We start from the raw sequence: 20,562 nt of genomic DNA, 5'->3' as shown, positions 1-20,562 counted from the left end.
TATTCTTGACAATTTTGTGTTTATTATTTTTTCTAGGAAGACAATCATATTTGCAAATAATTATAATTGGTTCTCTCTCTCTCTTTTTTTTTTCTGTCTTAATTGCATTAGCTAAGACCTTTAGAACAATGTAAAATAATGGGATAGTAGAAATCTTTGTCTTGTTTCCAGGTTTAATGGGAATGGTTTTTGTGTTTTACTCTTATGGTATTAGCTGTTGATTTGAGATTTAGTATATATATGTATTTATATATATATATTTAATCATGTGAAATAAGTATATTTTAATCTCCAATTTATTAGAGCTTTTTTTCTTTTTAAATCAGGAATGGATGTTGAAATTTACCAAACATTATTCAGTGTGAAAATCATCTTTTTCTCCTTTGACCTGTGCTGTGGTAAATCGGTTTACTGTAGTTCTAATACAGAATCATCCATGTGTTCCAGGAATGTTTGCTCACAGTTTATTCTTTTAATATATTGTTGGACTCATGTCAGACTTAATATGATTACATTTTCATTAGGACTTTATGTCTACGTAAATGACCGTGGTGTATGATTCATTCATTCATTCATTCTGTCTGTCTCTTAGTACCGTTTCTCAGGTTTTAGTTTCAGGGTTATCCTGGCCTTACAAACAGAATTGGAAAGCATGAGAGTCAGGGTCCTGGCAAGAAATGTAATTCACCCAAGATGGTCTAACTAAAGAGACTTTAATGAAGGGATGACTTCGAGAAGTATGGAAATGGTTAAGGAAATAAATGAAGTCCCCGGGTGGCACAAAAGGCTAAGCACTCAACTTTTAGCTGAAAGGTTAGTAGTTTGAACCTACCCAGGGGCACCTTAGAAGATAAGCCTGGTGATCTGATTCTGAAAGGTCACGGCCTTGAAAACGCTATGGAGCAGTTCTGCTTTGTACACGTGGGGTCACCACGAGTTGGAACTGACTCGACAGCAACTAACAACAACAACAAGAACAAGGAAACGAGGCTTGATTAGGCATGGGGAGCTATTACCATCCCTAGAAGGAGCCCGGTGACACAGTGGTTTAGTGCTCAGCTGCCAACCTAAAGGTCGGCAGATTGAACTCACCAGCCGCTCCTCGAGAGAAAGATGTGGCATTCTGCTCCCGTAAAGATTACAGCCTAAGTAAGCCTATGGGGCAGTTCTACTCTGTCCTATAAGGTGGTTATGAGTCGGAATCGACTTGATGGCAACAGGTTTGGTTTGGTTCCAGACATTCCTAAGGCTGCATGGACAAGGGGAGGAACCCGCGTGACTGGGGCCAGAGAGAGAGCTGGAAACTTGGAGAACAGGTTGAGGCAGGAGCTGAGGTTGTGGAGGAGCACAGCTACCTCCAGAGGGAGGCACTGAAGTAGTGAGAGAGCAGGCAGGATACACCAACCCTCTCTCCACCCACCCTCCAGCCTCCTGCCCATGCCTCCTATTTCAGAACCCAACCAGAAGCTAGAGGGCTAGACAGCCTGGGTGATGAACACAGTTTGTAGGGGGTCATCTTCCTGGAGCACCAAACCCAAGAATCAAACCATTGCTGTGGAGTTGATTTCAGATTCATAGTGACTCTATAGGACAGAGTAGAACCGCCCCATAGGGTTTCCAAGGCTGTAAATCTTTATGGAAGCCGACTGCCATGTCTTTTTCCTGTTCCGGAGCACAGGACTATGCATTAGTGGACAAGACTGGGGAGGTGGGAGTGAGCGGAGCTTAACCAGCAGAGGAAGCTGTACATCCTTTTCTAAGTTCTGGTACCACTCAGATAGCAGCCATTCTGAGCAAATTTGCTTGTAAAATTATCTAGACCTTGTGGCTTTCTTGGAGGCAATTCTTGACAACTTTAAAATGATCTTTTTTTTTTTTTTTTTTATCATTATTAGTCTTTTCAGATTTTGGATTCACACTTAAGTCAATTTTGATCATTTATACTTTCTCAGCAAATCATTCATTTGTTGAGAGTTACCAATTTAGTAAATAGAATTATAGTTGACATTTACTTGTTATCCTCTTTGACACAATAGTTATTTGGAAGAGCGTTCTAATAGAAGAATGTGGCCTATACGTTTTCTGAGTTTTGAAATTTATTGAACTTTTTCTAGGTGGCCGTGTATGTAATAGGCATGCACTTTTTAAAGGCTTCGCTTTAAAAGGTATATTCTGTGTTTTTAGGATATAGCGGTTTATACATACTAAGCCAACCACATTAATTGTATTTTTCACCTTTTCCAGTTGAGGAAGTTTAATACTTTAACGTGTGAAAGAATCACCCATAGGTTTTGTAGAAATGCACATTACTTCCTAAATTCTTTACCTCTGTGATGCTTCAGATATTTTCAGCTCTCCCGTTCCTGGTGAGCAATTATTTATAAGAAGTTCTCTGTGTTAAAATGTCTGTTGTGATCTGTCTCCTGACTAAACCCCGATTGAGGCAGACATAATTATGAGTTTACCTGGATTTTAATACTGACTTGACTAGCCGTAACCCTAACCCTGGGTGGTGCAAAGCTAACATACTTGGCTGCTAACCTAAAGGTTGGAGGTTCAAGTCTACCTGGAGGCACCTTGGAAGAGAGGCCTGACAATGTACTCCTGAAAAATCAACCACTGAAAACCCTTGGAGCACAGTTTTATTCTGACACATCTGGGGTCACCATGAGTCATAATTGTCTCCATAGCAACTGTTTTTTTTTTAATATTGACTTCCAGGTCTTTTATATAATAACTTTTCCATATGGATTTTTTTGGTTTATTCTGATTTTGCTTATTTTGATTCTTGCTTGCTAAGAGTGAATTCTGAGTATTTTTTTCCCCTAGGAAAGGTAGTGTCCTGCATGGCATAGATCCTAATTCTGGCAGATGTGGGTCTCTTTCTATTGTCTTCATGTGTGAATGCACCTGGCAGATTGTTGAAATTTCAGGTCCTAACTGTGATCCCTCAAAATACCATAGAACAGTGGTTCCCAAAGGGTATTCCCTTGAGTACTAGTCTCCCTGCATACTCTATGGAAAAGTGTTTCATAGTCAAATAGGTTTGGAAATCTGTGTTTACTAATACTGCTAATTTAACAACATGTTTGAACACTTTGGAAAGTCCTGAGAAATCCTCAGTATATGGGATTCTGTCTTGACTTGGTTAATTTAGCATTTCCCAATTTTATTTTATGACAGAACCTTTCTTTTCCAGTACAAGTACTTACCAACATTCCATGGAATCTTCCAATTATACGTTTTAAGAAGTGTTATATAAACAGGCACTTCACCAAAGAAGACATTCAGGCTGCTAACGGAGACATGAGGAAATGCTCACGATCATTAGCTATTAGAGAAATGCAAATCAAAACTACAATGAGATTCCATCTCACCCCAACAAGGCTGGCATTAACCCAAAAAACACAAAATAATAAATGTTGGAGAGGTTGTAGAGAGACTGGAACACTTATACGCTGCTGGTGGGAATGTAAAACGGTACAACAACTTTGGAAATCAATTTGGCAGTTCCTTAAGAAGCTAGAAATAGAATTACCATACAACCCAGCAATCCCACTTCTTGGAATATAACCTAGAGGAATAAGATCATTTACACGAACAGATATATGCACACCCAGGTTCATTGCAGCACTGTTTACAATAGCAAAAAGCTGGAAGCAACCAAGGTGCCCATCAATGGATGAATGGTTTAATAAATTATGGTATATTTGCACAATGGAATACTATGCAGCAATTAAGAACAACGATGAATCTATGAAACATTTCATAACATGGAGGAATCTGGAAGGCGTTATGCTGAGTGGAATTAGTCAATTGCAAAAGGACAAATATTGTATGAGACGACTATTAGAAGAACTAAATAAAGTTTAAACACAGAAGAAAATAATCTTTGATGGTTACAAGGGCGGGGAGGGAGGGAGAGGCATATTCACTAACTTGATAGTAGACAAAAATTTTTTTTTAGGTAAAGGGAAGGGCAACACATAAGATAGGGATAATCAATACAATGGGACCAAACCAAAAGCAAAGAAGTTTCCTGCATACAACCAAATACTTCGAAGGCCAGAATAGCAGGGACAGGGGTCTGGGGACCATGGTTTCAGGGGACATCCAGGTGAATTGGCATAACAAAATGTATTAAGAAAATGTTCTGCATTCCACTTTGATGAGAGACGACTGGGGTCTTACACACTAGCAGGTGGCCATCTAAGATGCATAAATCGGTCTCAACCCACCTGGAGCAAAGGAAAATAAAGAACACCAAAGACACAAGGTAAATATGAGCCCAAGAGATGGAAAGGGCCACATAAACCAGAGGCTTCATTAGCCTGAGACCGGAAGAACTAGATGGTGCCCAGCTACCACTGATCACTGCCCTGACAGGGAATACAACAGAGAATCCCTGATGGAGCAGGAGAACAGTGGGATGCAGATCTTAAATTCTCGTAAAGAGACCAGTCTTAATGGTCTGACTGAGACCAGAGGGACCCTGACCGTCATGGTCTCTGGACCCTTTGATAACCCCAAATTGGAACCATTCCCGAAACCAACTCTATAGACAGGGATTTGCCTGAACTATAAGATAGACGATTATGCTAGTAAGGAGTGAACTTTGTGACTCAAGTAGACACATGAGACTATATGAGCAACTCTTGACTGGCGGCGAGATGAGAAGGAAGAGGGGGATGGAGCTGGCTGAATGGATACTGGGAATATAGGGTGGAGAGGAGCAATTTGCTGTCTCGTTAAGGGGAGAGTAGCTGGGAGTGCATGGCAGGATGTGTATGGCTTTTTGTATGAGAGGCTGACTTGATTTGTAAACTTTCACCTAAAGCACAATTTAAAAAGAAAATGTTGTAGATGTTTCCCCCTTTTCCCCTTTTTATAGGTGCTTATAAAAAAAAAATTTTTTTTTTTTTTTTTTTTTTTTTATGGGCGGCAGTGGTAGCTCAGTGGTAGAATTCTCACCTTCTGTGCAGGAGACACTGGTTCAATGTCCGGCCAAAGCACTTCATGTGCAGCCACCACCCGTCTGTCAGTGGAGGTGTGTGGATTGCTATCATGCTGAACAGATTTCAGCAGAGCTTCCAGACTAAGACAGGCTAAAAAGAAAGGCCTCGCAATTCAGTTCAGAAAATCAGCCGATGAAAACACTGTGGAGCACAACGGTCTGATCAGAAATCCCAGGACAGGCCAGTGTTTGGTTTTGCTGTACATGGATGGGATCACCATGAGTTGGGGGTGGGCTCCAGGGCAGCGAACAATAACACAAAATCCTCATGGTATTTGCAAGTATTTCAATTCTTTTTTATTAATTTGACTTAGATAAGCTTCAGGCTTTTCATCAGCTCAGGAATATTGCTTTCTCCTTTCTTCTTTGGTTCTTGCATTTGTTTCATTTGTCTCTTCTTTAGGCCTAGATATCTATCCTGTGCTCTCTTTGTGTTTATTGCTTTGGGCAATTCCTCTGCATTCTCAGAGAGCTTCTCATATTTGTCCTTCATGTTTCCAGATTCAATTTTCTGTACTTTCAATTTTGTTCTTTACCATTTTAATACAACTTTAAATTCCACTGCTGCCTTTTGAGTTTCTTTACAGCCTTTCTTTCTCTTATATGGTTTGCTTTTCATTTCCACCTGCTCCTCAGCCAACAACCTTCTCATTTCATTCTTTCCATCTTGCTTTTCAACTCTTGTTTTTTAGAGTTTGTGTTTTAATGAAACGAACTGAGTACAAAGCAGACGCAGTCTGGAGGTTATTTATGTTTCTGTGATAAATCTTTTTCAAAGGGATTCTTTTTTCCCTGCCCTTTTGAGTGCTACACTGTCTTGCTTTTATGATACGGAATCTTTCCAAAGGCTCTGTGTTTTAGCAAGTGTATCTGTGTGTGTGTTGGGGGGTGTGTGCATGCGGGCGTGGGGGGTATGCATGTGTGCGTGGGGAGCATGCATGCGTGCATGGGAGGGTGTGCATGCATGTGTAGGGGGGTGTGCATGCGGGCGTGGGGGGTTGTGAATGTGGGTGTGGGGGTGTGTGCATGCTGGTGTGGTGTGTGTTTGCTTTCCTGTGCACTCCTCCTTAAAAAAACGAGCCTTTTATAAAATCTTGTTTTTCCCCAAAACAAGGAGCAAAGAGGTGGATTCTCTCAGCTCGCCATCCACCTGACGTTTCCCTAATTGTCCTGTCATATTTTTGGCTGAAGGACTGGTTAATGCCAATCCACATCACCAGTTAGTGGCGTCACAGTCAGGCTGTGACATATGTCTGTTCCCCGCCCCCCCTCCCCCATAGTCAGAGTTGAACTGGAAGTCTAGCTGGCTGGCAGGGGAGGGGGGTTGTTCTGTTCTTTCCCCGCTCCAGGTTGAACCTCCCAAAAGCCATTACCAGGTCGTGAATCTAGCTGGGGGAATGGGTGGGAGTCTGCTGTGGGCAGGCCCAGTGGGTAGCCTTGCCTCTGCATTTGGCGAGGCTGGTGCCCCCGGGGCCAGCTGTCTGTGCCCACTGTTCTGGGTTGCTAGACTGCGCCTCTAGGTAACTGATGTAGCCATGACCAGTCTTGTGCCTGGTGCTACTGTCCACCCTAACAGGGAAGGAGGAACGAAGTATGAGGGAGAAATCGCTTTAGGGAGGAGCTCCCGCCTCACCCCCAATTATCCACTTGGCATAGCAACCATGTGCACCCCAAGTCTTCCCAGTTAGCAACTTCCAAATTCTGTGGATTTGCAGCATTGAAAGGGCTTCCAAACGATGGATTCCCTGTCCCACCCCACACAGATTCACGTCCCACCACTTGGGGCAGTGTGGAGCAAACTCTGCCAGGTTCTCATCTGCTCACTTCCATGGTACAGGTTTGCTTTCTCAGAAACGAACTGTGAATCAACTCTTGAGGTCTCCCTTCAGTCTGGAGCTTGCACGTTTTACACAGCTTGCCCAGCCTCTCTGGCATGGGGATTTGCCTTCCCAGGTTGCCAGGGCTGACACAGCTTTCCCTTCTTTCATATCCTTTTGATCATTTCAGCTGGGAGGGAGAAGAGAGGGAGGAGAGGCTGCACCTGTCTAGCAGGATGTTGTGTGGGACTTTTCCTCTTGCTCTGGATTGCAGCTAAGACCTAAAGCTGAGTACGAAAGACACTAGGGGCCCCACGTTCTATGTTGAGAGAATTGCCAGTGAGCAGCCAACAGCTAGTACCATCTCCCCACTGCAAAGGGGGCTGGCTGGCTCTTCCCATCAACCACCGCCACCTCCCACAGTGAGGGGCTGGGAGAGGTGGAGTAGTCATTTGTCATGAGAGGAGTGCAGTGTTTGTGTCCAGGCCACTTCCCCCCCTCTCCATGGGGGAAGATGGATGCTTTTCCTTTACTGAAGCCAGAATGGAATCACTTATAAACAGAGACAAGCATTTCACCACCAGATCGGTGTCTGCTTAGTCTGTGGTCCTGTGGTCTACGCTGAGCTGTCTGAGCAGGGGAGAAAAGAAATAGGATGGGATAGGTGGGAGTTAGCCAGAGAAGCAACGACAATCCACCAGGAGAGGATGGTCTTGATACCTGCTTCCACATCTCTCTCCTGGCCCCGCAATCCCAGAGGTGCCTAGAAGAGAGGAAGGGCCTAGAGACAGAGGCCCCTCTCCCTCTGGGCCAAGCAGCTGGGGGGCACAGTTCTAGTCTGAGTGGGGGTGGGGCTGGTGAGAGGGGTGGGCCAGGACAGAATCCTGATTAATGAAATGAGACTGTTCCAATAGCTGAAAGTGACAGGGGAGTTGTGGGAGGCAGCCAAGTTGTCATTAAGATCCCCACCACTCAGCAGGAAAGGGGATTTCAACAGAGCACAGTTGGGGGGCAGTTGCTAGAAAAAATTTTCATGTTTCTACCCAACGAATTGAGCCTCTATAATAAACTTGTTACACTTGAAAAAATCTTTCTTAAAAGCAAAGGAAATAAACAACTCTGGGACTTGTTAGTGGCAGAGGATGGGCCAAAACAAGGAGTTGGGAGCATCTGTGAGTAAAGATGGATGGAGGAGGCTATCAGCATGGGGAGTGACTAGGGTCAAGGAGCAAGTCCTGTCCTGTTGCTTGTAAGTGACAGAAGTCCAACTCATGGTTGTTGTTGTTAGCTGCTATCATGTTGGCCCTCGACTCATGGTGACCCCACATGCAATGGGATGGAACCATTTTGATCCCACAGGGTTTTCGTTGGCTGATTTTCAGAAGTAGATTTCCAGGTCTTTATTCCTAGTCCATCTTGGTCTGGAAGCTCCAGTTAAGCCTGTTCAGCATCATAGCAATGTGAAAGCCTCACTCAACTCATAGTCAAAACCAAACCCGGTGCCATCGAGTTGATTCTAACTCATAGTGACCCTATAGGACAGAGTAGAACTGCTCCATAGAGTTTCCAAGGAGCGCCTGGCGGATTTGAACTGCCGGCCCTTTGGTTAGCAGCTGTAGCACTTAGCCACTACGCCACCAGCATTTCCCAATTCAGAGTAGCTTTTTTTTTTTAAGCAAAAATGGGGATTTATTGGAAGGAGGGAGTCCCTGGGTGGCGCAAATGGTTAACACACTCAGTTGCTAACTGAAAGGTTGGAGGTTCAAGACTACCCAGAGATGCCTTTGAAGAAAGGGCTGAAGATCTACTTCCGAAAAATCAGCCATTGGGAATCCCATGGAACACAGTTCTACTCTGACACACACGGGGTCACCGTGAGTCAGGGTTGACTCAAGGGCAACTGTTTTTTGTTTGTTTTTTACTGGAAGGATCCTGGAGCATCTCACAGGCTCTAAGTAGGAGTCAAGTAATTGAGCCTGGAGGAGGGCAGACGGACGTCAGCAACATCTGGATCTGGGGACCTGCGAGCCACAGGGACCGCTAAGCTCAGGATTCTGCTTCCTGCTGCAGGTCAGCTTTATTCTTTCCTCTCACTGCTGGTGGGTTTTATCCAAAAGACAGAAAACATAGCCACCGGCTTCCAGGTTTTGTACCTTGGAGGTTCTGTTGTGAGACAGAACTGACTCTTGATGGTCACAAGTCTAAAAATACTGGAAGAGGGACTCAATGGCTGAGCTCCGGCCAGATGCACAGCCCTGGGTCGGGGCAGTCAGGCAATCTCAACTGATGTTCCCTACAGGATTCTGTCTGACTCTGTGGCCCAGGCTGGCCTTCTGCAGACATGACTCCAGCAAGCCCAGCAACCGTCTGTCTCCCGGGGCACCAGGCGAGCTGCAGAGGCTCTGATGAAACTATGCACTCCCCGCCTTGTGAAGCCCATGGCAAGGGCCGGCCTGTAACAACAATAACAGTAATAATAGTAGCCAGCATTTATTGTGCACTTACCACGTGCCAGGCCCTGGGCTGTGCTCTAAATTTTTCATTTAATCCTCACAGCAGCTGTATTCTTTTGCCCGTTTTGCAGATGTAGATGCGGAACCTTGGTGAAGGTAAGAATCCTGGGCCACCCAGCTACGGAGGGGCAGTACTGGCATTCTGCCATCAAGCTCTGCTGCCTCCAGGATTGAAGGCCTGGGCCTTGGCATCTCTGGAGAATGTAGAAAAGACTTTGGGGCCTGGGGTATGGCTCTTTCAGGGTGGACTTACAGACACCACTGCCAGAAGCCTGAGAAACCCCGGGGGGCTTGTGCCCCTCACCCCACCTGGCTTTGTCCCCACGAGGCCTCTAAGGGTCATTATGGGCAGCTGAGGAACTGGCTGTCCTGTGAGCAGGTGCTACAGTCAGTGGAGTGGGTACATGTCCAAATCCTCCATCCTGGTGGCACTGGGGACAGAATGGGTCTGGGTTCTCCTCTTCTCGTCTCCCTTCATCCCCATCTCACTTCCCTCCCCGCTTCTGGCTTTCCCTCTCCTTCCACCAGAAAGGGGGTCCCCAGGCATCAGGGCTTGCTGCTACATTGGCGCTATCTGGGCTGGATTTGGGCGGAAGGCAGTGCTGCAGCCAGGAGAGGGCGCCAAAGCCTATTCACACACCAGGGCCGGGGCCTGGCCCAGGAGGGGAGAGCAGAGGGCCAGGTGGGTCAGGCTGGACTGTTTCCTTGTGCCTCAGTCAGCCCATGGGTCTGTGTGCCTACACTCTGACCAAGCAACATGTACGTACCCCCGTGTGTGTATGTGTGTCTGAGCCTGCATGGCCTTGTGCATCAGTAATCTAGTCGTGTCCATTCTGGTGTGTCTTTTTGAGTGTGTGTGTGGTTGTCTGCATGTCCTGGTGAGTTTGTGCATGCCTGGATGTGTCTTCTGTGTTTGTGAGTGTGCCTCTGGATTGGTAAGTATCTTGGAATGTATGTGTGTTTGTGTGAGTTGGTATGCCTTTGTGTGTGTTCCTGTGTTCATGCGTGTGTGTGTGCATGTATGCGTGCGTGTGTGTGTGTGTCTGGCTCACCCAGGAAGCACATCTTACAGCCCTGCAGTGTCAGAGGGAAGGGGCAGGGCCACAGTATATGGGCAGATACAGTGTTCATTGCAAGCCACTGGATTTACAGACCTCAGTAAAACCATTTTCTGGGGCAGACATCATAACTCTAGTTTCTGTTCTATCCGTGGAATAAGAAAGGAATGACTTTCTGTGAAGCAGGGGGAGCTAACAGCCATCAAACCCTCCCTCTCTGCCAAGCCTTGGCTAGAAGCTTTATTTATACCTACTCTCTTGGTTGATGATCCCAGCAGTCCTGTGAGCCAGGCAATGTTAGTCCCATTGTACAGATGAAGACGATGAGGCTCAGGGAGGTTAAGTAACTTGTCTGAGGCCACATAGCTGGGAAGTGGTGAAGCTAAGATTTGAACCCCAGAGTCTTTGATTCCAAAGTCCATGTTGCTTTCATACCTTCTTACCTGCTCTCTCAATCCTGTGTCCACCTGGCATGCACACTCCACCAAAGATGGGCTTGAGTGCTGCCCAGTCAAGTTCCAGGAGCAGCAACTGGCTCACAGCTGGAACGACTAAGCCGAGGAATTAATGTTGATGGACAGTTTGTGGCCAATTTCTAGGAGTCAGGGAATAAAGGGCTATATTTAGCTGTTTGCTGTGGGCTAGTTAGGTGGTGGGGAATGTGTGTCCAGATTGTACTGGAGGAGAGAGAGAGACCCAGCCATCTGGACCAGAGTCCTCCCCTCAGAGTTGTGTCTCTGCAGCCAGTTTTGGAGAACTTCAACTCCTTCATGTAGAACTGTTGTTGGTGAGGGTCTCTTTATGAAGAAAAAGCCTGGCCATACCACCAGGCTGGGGGGACAGAAGGCAAGGTTTGCAGAGGAAAGTCTCCCATGCCTGAGGGTCTCCTCTCTTCAGAAATGAGATCTGTCTCTGATTCATTGTATGCTTAGGGTACTGGGGCTTTGTAGACGAACAGTTGGCATAGCTCAGAGCCAGTAAAACAGTTTCCCAGCTCTGCGAACGTGTCTTGGATGGGGTTAGAAGTTAGGTTTGTCCCTTTGATTTACTTGATCTCAGCCACCCTTCCTCATGGGCCAGGACCTGGTACCTCCCTCATCTGCCTCACAAGGGTAAGTTGAATCACATGCTCTGGAAAGTCTTGGGGTGGTTTTCCCTGAACAAGCCACTTACCAGAAGAGCAGAGGGGTGAGGACCTGCATTCTCCTCCCACAGAGGTCTGTGGTTCTGCCCCAGCTTGCCCTCCTCCACAAAGTACTTTGTCCCCTCCACGTGCAACCAGTGGGTCTCTCATACTTCTCTTCAAACTTCCACCATCCTCCCCATCTGAATTTCACTCGCTCAAAAACATCAATGCACGAGGTTGAATTTATTGACAATTTGGAAGGGAAGATCAAGTCTAACACTCCACAGTGACACTTGACATTCTTTTTTGACCTTTCTCTCAGGCCTCTCCCTCTCCTTCTCCCCACTTAAGTCTCCCTCCTCCCTGGCTCCTCCCCTCCCTAATTTGCCCACTCATATCCTACAAGGTGGGTGACACAAAGCACGAGGAGCCACCAGGACTTAACTTCCTGAGAAGGCAATGGAGAGTTATAAATAACAGTGAAATAACAGCAATCAACTTTCTGGAACCCAAGTCTAAGCAGCTTAGACTAGCCAAAAGGACACTAACTGAAGCCCGGGAGACCTGCCTAGGCTCACCGCATCCACACTGCTGTCACTTCCCAGCCTCTTTCCTTGCTGAGCCTGTTTCCTTGCCTGAGGTTCAGAGATTCTCCTAGCATTCAGATGGCAGCAATTCCCTCCAGTCCATACTGCCTTGAACGGGAGGCACCAGGGTCCCTGGGACAGAGGCCAGGGAAGGGTTCTTGCATATACAGCTTGGCACCATGCTGCCCAGTTGGCCCCCGCCTCACCTCCAAGCTCATTCTTCCCTTCCCCTCGAGGGATGTTCAGAGCAAAGCCTGGGGCAAATACTGTAGACCCACAGGCATGCTCAGGTTTCACAGCATCTGGGACCCAAAGATTGGAGAGGGGCAAGGGAGGTGAGTGAAGACAGCCGTGACCGTCTCTGAAGTAAAAAAAAAAGGAAGCTCCAATTTGTAGCAGTTGCCAGTTTCCATGGTGTAAATACTCCCACCATAGCTGATTTCAAGCCACCAATATAATGTCACTGAACACAGAAATGGGAAGTGGTTTGCACATTGGTTCCTGAGAGCCTGTGCAAGCTGACTTCAGTTCTCCACTGGGCAAGGGAAAGGGCCTGAATCTGGGAGCCCTAACCTCAAGGATATGCTGAATTCCTCCAGGTAGAGCGTCCCTGCAGACCCCTAAATCTGTGAGCCTCTTAATCTGTCGGTTGATTTAAGAAGGGAGAATAAAAAGCTCACAGGAGTGTTATGAGGGAATTTCTTTCAGAAACAATCAAATCACTTAGCAATTTAATTGCCTAAATATTTTTTACCTAATTTAAAATTGCTCTTCATGTGAGTAATCGGGCAATGCATTATTGAATTACTGAGGGAGTCAGTGTCTAAACTGAAGAAGCAATCAAACATTTGCATCTTGAATCCAAGTAATTGACACCTAAGGAGGTATACACATAATGGCTGGGCATGGGGAGCTCCAGAGACCTTGTTCTGGGTGGGCTCTGGGCCTCTCTCTGGAGCTATCAATGCAGCACAAGGTGGCATGCAGTGGAAGCAGGGGTCACTGGACCTGGCCTGGGCACCCTCCCGCGCCGTCTCCTGCTGCTGCTGTCCTTGCTCGTCATTCCTCGGTTCTCACTTTGGTCATTGGATTCTTTTCCTCCTTCTGCCCTGGGCTCTCTCTGTTTCTGTCTGGCTCTTCCTTTCTCAAGTTGTCTTGCTTTCTCTCTGTTTCTGCCTCTGTGTATTTCCGTTTGCCTTGTTTCACGCTGTCTTCTTCCTTCCTTCGGTGGTTTTTGTTTTATTTGTGTCTGCTTTGTCTCTCTCTCTCGACTCTCAATCTCTTCCTTGGTGTATCTGTTTCTCTTGGTCTCTGTCTATCTCTTGGAGTCTCTCTTTTCTGTATGTGTGTGGACGTGCGCGCGTGCGCACGCGCGCACACACACACACACGCACCTCTGGCCCTTGTCCTCCAGTTCCATGCCCTGGTTTCCACCTCACCCAGTTACACTCTGGCTCCTGAGTCCTGCCCCCATCAACCCTGGCACCATGCTAACCAGTTGACCACCCCCTGACGCCCACAAGCTGATGCTGCCCTGCCCCTTGACGGAGGCTCAGAGGTGAGACCTGGAACAAATGCTGTAGACCCATAGACACGCTCAGGGTTTCATTGCACCCGGTGCCACAGGTTGGAAGGTGGGTGGGCAAAGGCAATGGTGGCTCTCTGAACAAAAAAGAAGCCCTGATTTGTAGCGTTTGCCAATGTCCGTGGTATAAATATTCCAACCATGGCCAATTTCAAGCTACCAACATGATGTCACTGATCGCAGAATTGGGAAGAAAAGCACACAGCTGGTTCTTGAGAGTCAGTGTATGATGACTTAAGCCCACTGCCTGGCAAGGGGAAGGGCCTGCCCTGTAGGGCCCAGGGAGCTGTCCATAGGGCTGGCCACAGGGCTGCCCACCACAGCCTCTCCAAGGCGAGGTCTCACTGGGCCTTACAGGGCTGGACACTGGGCCAACACCCCACTCCATTCTGGTTAGTTCTTACTTGCAGCTGGCTTCAAAACCAGGCTCACCTTAAGGACTGACCTCCATACTTGAGAAGGAAGCCTTCCCAGGTGAAATGCCTGGACAGAGACATAAAGCAGAAGTGCAGAAGAGGGATGCAAGGACATTTAGGACAGAGGCCAGGAGCCAGGTTGTGGAGGGGGCATAGCTGTTGTCGTGGGTAGTGGTGGTGACCACACGCAGTTCAGAGTATAAAGCATGAGGCTCCCAAAGGTCAGAGGTGGTGCAGAAGACACAGTCAAGGGCTAGATCACTGACAGCCTTACTACTGAGTGAAAGGGCCTGGTCTTTTCTTGTGGGTAATGAGAGTAACATGATCTGATAGGTTGCTTTAGTTTGTTTTTTTCCCCCAAACAAGCCTTTTGACAAAGATTTAGGTGAGGTCATTTGTTTGGGAGGTGATCCCAAGGATCACATGAAGGAATGGGGTAGTAAGACAGGGAAGAGAGAAAAGACAACATAGGGTGTGTTAAGGGCACGATACTGCTGGGACTCAGTCCACTTGGGACACTTTGAGGTGGTGTAGAACACACCTCAGGATCGTCCCATTGAGGGGTGAGGAAGCTGGTTGTTCCTGGGGTGTTAATCTCCCTGGCCTTACACACATGTGGGCCAAGTTCATTTCAAGGTCAGAGAATGCCCTCCTGTGGACAGACCCACGAAGCCAGAGAGCATGGCCACCAGGGTCGGAGGCAGCAGAGAGGCTTAGTATGGTAAGGACTGAATGCCCTTTGGGTTGGGCTGCAAGGAGGTTGTTGGTGACATTGAGGAGGGTGGTTTCAATGAGACAAAATGAGTGATGGGGAGAATCGAGACGAGGAAATAGAGAGTATGGGCTATTCTGAAAAGTATGAGCAAGGGGAGAACTGTGGGAAGGTGCCTGGGGGTGGGGAAAAGGTGAGCCGGGAGCTGGTTGTGGAGTTGCTCAGAGCCAGGGTGAGGAAGCAGGTGGCCCTGTAGGAGCGGAGATAGGTCACCCCACCAGCTGCTGGACCTGGATTGGTGGAAGGGGAGGTAGGGCCCTTCCCAGAGCACTCTAGCCTGCACGAATGCAGACTGAACAGTCTGGGCACTGTGCTGCCACCAGGTACTTCCGTCTTCCTCCTCGGCTCAGTATGACCCAGTTCTGCGAGCATTTATTTGACTGATTGGAAGCAGACAAAGCCTCCACTCTCCAGGGGGCAGACCCCATGCTAGGTAGTAAAGGGATAAGAAAATGAGACGGGCTTGGTCCCTATCATGGCAGTCTAGGGAGGACATACAGATGCAAGGGCAGACGCAGGCAGCAGGCTGCAGGTGTGCTCCAGTGGAGGCACCAGCAGGTGTGGTGGAGGCCAAGAGGAGGGAGCTGTTGAGTTTGGGCCGAGGAAGTCTTCTTGAAGCAGCCAAGTCTTGGAAAACTAAGACACCTTTAAAAAGGAAAAGGGGGGCAGGCATGCCTAGCAATGGTGCCCAGCCTGCTTCAGCCTTCCTGGTAGCTGGATATTATACACCCTCAGGATTGGGGGTGCACCCTGCCTCCAGAGACACCCGTTCCATAAGCAAAAGCAAAAACAAAAAAACACCCTTGCTGTCCAGTCGATTCTGACTCATGGCGACCCTCGCTGTTACAGAATAGAAATGTGCTCCACAGGGTTTTCTTGGCTGTAATCTTTATAGAAGCTGGTCGCCAGACCTTCTGCAGCACAGCTGGGTGGGTTAAAAATGCCACCCTTTAGGTTAGTAGTTGAGAACAAACCATTTGTGCCACCCAGGGACCTTCTTCCATAGTTGTGCCCCACCTACTGCCTTTTGATGGAGTCCCCTTGCCCTTGTTAGGGAGGCGTCAAAAAGAGGATACTTGGGCCCTGGACCCCATTTTAGCTCAGTAGTGAAGTCACTCCTGAGGTTCACCCTATAGGCAAAGATTAGACAGGTCCGTAAAACAAAATGAGACTAAATGGGCACAGAAGCCCAGGCACAGGGACGAGAAGGCAGGAGGGGACAGGAAAGCTGGTAATAGGGAACCCAAGGTCAAGAAGGGAGAGTGTTGACATCTTGTGGGGTTGGCAACCAATGTCACAAAACTATGTGTATTAGTTGTTTAATGAGAAGCTAGTTTGCTTTGTAAACTTTCATCTAAAGTACACTTAAAATATAATAATAAAAAAAAGAGGATGCTTGGAAGACGAGGAGGAATGCCACACTGGGCACCTAGTTAAGGGGCCAAGGCTGCTTTCTTAGGTTAGGTTCCTTGGTGTGGGAGGCTGAATAATGGCACCCCAAGATATCCATGTCCTACTCCTCGGAACCTATAAATGTTACCTTATATGGTAAAAGGGACTTCACAGATGTGATCAAGTTAAGACTCTTGAGATGGGAGGATTGTCCTGGATGATTCAGGTGAGCCCTAAATATAATCACAAAGGTCTTTCTGAGAGGGAAGCAAGGTCAGAGGAGAGCGTAAGAGATGTGACAACGGAAGCAAGAGGTTGCAGTGACACAAGAAGGGGTCACAGCCGAGCAATGCAGGTAGTCCCTGAAGCTGGAAAAGGTAAGGCAATGGACTTCCCCCTGGAGCCCCAGATGGAACCAGCCTGCCGACACCACGACTTTAGCCCAGTGAGGCTGATTCGGACTTCTGACCTCTAGAAATGTGAGAGAATAAATGTGCATTGTTTTCAGGCACCGAGTTTGTAGAAACTTGTTACAATAGCCTTGTAAGCGGATGCACTGGGAAGCAGACTCTGCAATGCAGACTTGCACGCAGGCGCGTGAATGGGAGGCTCTGGGGTCACACCTGCCATCTTCGGGAGTGAGGGCAGCGGAGGTGTGTAGAGGGCCAGGTGAGCTGCAGTGCTGTCACTTTTGATTCCATGGAGCCTCGGGGGCTGTGATGCTGCCCTGCAGAGCTGCCCCAGAGTGAGGCAAGAGGGCCTCGCTGGTGTACCCACCTGGAGTGGACATTGGATGGGGCTGCCCCCAGGGAGGGGATGTGAGCTTCTGTAAGGCAGTCTTCTTTGGCCAGGAGCAGTTTAGGCTGGGAGTCCTCAGTGGACCACAGCTGGGAGCTGAGAACCCTGGTCCACAGGGGGCGCTGCGTGGCACAGCTCAGCAGACCCCACATCTGTGGAAGGTGGACCTCTCTGGCCTTCTTACTTTGGTCTTCAGGCCTGTACTCTGATGATGCTGTGTTTCCTAGGCCTGCTGTAACATATTACCACAACTTGGGGGCTTACAACCACAGAGGTTTATTCTCCCACTGTTCTGGAGGCCAGAAGTCTGAAATCACGTGTCGGCAGGGTCATGCTCCCTCCGAAGGCTCTAGGGAAGAATCCTTCCTTACCTCTGCAAGCTTCTGGTGGCTCCAGGCGTTCCTCCGCTTGGGACTGCATTGCCCCAATCTCTGCCTCTGTCTTCACGTGGCCTTTTCTGTGCTTCTCCTCTTGCCTTATAAGGACACTGGCCATTGGGTTTAGTGTCCACCCAGATATCCAAGCTGAACTCCCTGGGGCCAACCACAGAAGGTCACGTGTGCTCTTGGTGCCTGCCCAGAGCATTTACTTCCTCCCCCATCTCGCCGTTCCCAACCCTGTCTATATGGGCCCCAGATAATGTGCCTCAAACCCTATGCCATTACATTACATTCCCAGCTCGGAGAACTTCAGTGGCTCCAGGTCATAGAGACTTGGCATTTAGCAACACCCCCCACCTCCACCCAGCACCTCCAAGGCCAACAATGGCTAGCTGTCTTTCCCCTGGATCCCCCTTGGCTCCCCATCATCTCCTGTCCCCCCAATCCCACCTCCAGAACTTTGCTCACACTGTTGCCTTCCTGGACCCGTTTCTCTCACCCCTTCCTTCCTGTGATCTAAATACTGACTCCCCTTTCAGGCTGTACAAATTTCCTCCCATCATGCAGGCAGAGGCCACCCCAGCCACCAGAAGGGGCATGGGCCAGGGCCAGCAGGTCTGGGGTGCAGATTGGGACCTGAGGAAGGGATGTGAAGAGGGCACCTCATGTCCCCTTTGTAGAAGACTGCTCCAGACTGCAGCTTCCTGTGAGATGGTAAGCCACCCCTCACCCCAGGTGGGAATTTGTGGCCCTGTCTAGCTGTGAGCCAGGGGTCTCAGTTGAGCCTCACCAATTCCCCAGGAGGTTCCTAGGGGTGCCTAGCTGGAAGGGTTATGGGCTGGGCTCTCAGTAGAGGACCGAAAGCTCATCAGACCCCTTAGCCACAGTTGCTAGAGCATTCCTAGGGGGACCATCAGCCTGTAAATCATACAGTCAGCACGCATTTGTTGAGAACTGGGTACCAGACCATAATAAGTGTGAGTGACATAATAAGTCTGCACCGTCCAATATGGGAGCCACGAGCCACATGTGGCTACTGAGCACTTGAAATATGATTCACTTAAGCGAAGATGCCTTGTAAGTATACCCCAGTGCCCAGTGCCGTCGAGTCGATTCTGATAAGCATACGTATACCAAATTTCAGACTTAATGCACAAAAAAGTAAAAATCTCAATAATTTTTATATTGATTACATGCCGAAATAGCATTATGAATGTATTGGGTTAAACTAAAAAAATTATTAAAATTTCACCCATTTCTTTTTACCTTTTTAACGGTGCTATTAAAAAAACTTTACGTGTGTGGCCTGTATTTGTGGTCACATTACGTTTCTTTTGGACACTGATGCTTGGATGATTTTTCACACTGTGAGCAGGTAATGGTTGGAACTGGCTCAAGAAGACAAAGGCAGCCTCTGACTCCAGCCCCCTGTTGAGCCCTGGTCACAGCTGTGACAGTGCTGGCCCCATGGCTGACCCTGTGTTGGGAGTGCATGGCTTAGTGAGGCTGCTCCCTATGCCTGGCCAGGCTGTGCCCTGGAGCGGAGCCTCTGCTGGTGAGAGGTGTGCCTGTGTGATGGGTGTGATAAAGACCCTAAAAAGGCTGACAGTCAGGCCCTTTTGTGTGTGTGCGTGTATTCATTGTTCAATGAGAAATTAATATGCTCTGTAAGCCTTCATCTAAAGCACAATAAAACAACAATACACACCCACACCCTTCTCCCCTTATTGCTTCAAACTATCATAGTCAAATAAAAGCTCCTAGACATTACAGAAATAACAAAATTGTTTTAAAATATTAGACCCATCATGAATTTAATGGAAATCGCAAGTAGGAGCCTACCATGACTTCAAGCCTTAATATACTGAAAACATGCAAAATGTGGCAGCGATAGGTACCTCATTACCTTTTGAAGAAATGGCTCATTCAAGGCCCCCACTCTTCTCAGGCTACCCCAGGAAAACATGGGCTGTCCTCTGGGCCATTAGGATGATCAGCATAGTTCACAGTGAAACACGCCGGCCTGCAATGAGTGTGTGTGTGTGTGTGTGTGTGTGTATAAGAAAGAAAGGGAAGGACCCTGGGCCAAGGAAGGGGGCGTGGAGGTGGGGCATGGTACACCCCACACCTGCCCACAGAGCTCTGAGGCTACCAAGAGAAGCTTCCAGGGGGACCCAAAGGCTCCCACATTCCCAAGCTTCCTTCCCGGCAGGGTCCCCAACACAGCCCTGGAGGGTTTCTGTTTGCTGGTAAATCTGCAGCCAGAGTGGAAGGCTTAGGACCCCTGAGAACCATGAACAACAATGGTCTCCCCCAGCCCCAGCCAGAGCTCACACAGAGCATCTCACAACCTGGGCAGGTGCCTCTTCCCAGTGGAGGCCTGTGCTGTGGAGGAGGAGCACCCTCTGCAGGATGTAACATGTAAATGCAGGTTCCACAGGAAGGAGGAAGTGGCTCAGCCTAGAGGCTGGACTTTGTGGTTGTAGGAAGCACTACAGTAAGGTCCTGGAGAGGCCCTCTCTGTGGTGGCTACCACTTCTCATGTTAAAGATTAAACCATAGTGGTACATCTGACTCCTACAGTGTCTGCCTGACAGCTGCCAGTTCTTTGAGTTTTGAAGTTTTCTGGACTAAACATGCTATGCACATATCCACACTACAACTTGTAAGGTAGGTATTTTTATTTCTAATTTGTAAGGGAGAAAATAGAGGCTCAAAGAGGGTAAATATATTGTCCAAGGTCATATGGCTATTAAATGGCAGGGCTGGGGTTTGATCCTACGTCTGTCTGTCTCCTAAGCCAATGGACTAAATTCTGCAGCCTGCTTGGGGTTGGGCCTCTGAGGAGGGAAATAGAGCTGTGAGGACCGTGTCAGGCAGGACAGCTCTGGGGACATTCATTGTAGCGTCCAAGGTAGGTTAAAATGAAAGTGAGGGTGGTGGAGAAGTGGAGAGGATCTGGGCCATAGGGTAGGGGTGACAAGAGGCCATTTCTGATTTCTCCTGATGTCTTCCAAGTCCCAGTTACTATATGCCTTCTATTTCCTGATATTTGCCCTACCACCACCGCCACCAACACACAAGGCAGCTTCATTCCACTGCAC

The sequence above is a fragment of the Elephas maximus genome, chromosome 13 (genome assembly GCF_024166365.1).
Source record: "Elephas maximus indicus isolate mEleMax1 chromosome 13, mEleMax1 primary haplotype, whole genome shotgun sequence".
In the NCBI taxonomy this organism is placed as follows: domain Eukaryota; kingdom Metazoa; phylum Chordata; class Mammalia; order Proboscidea; family Elephantidae; genus Elephas; species Elephas maximus.
Note: the sequence above shows the minus strand (reverse complement) of the source record.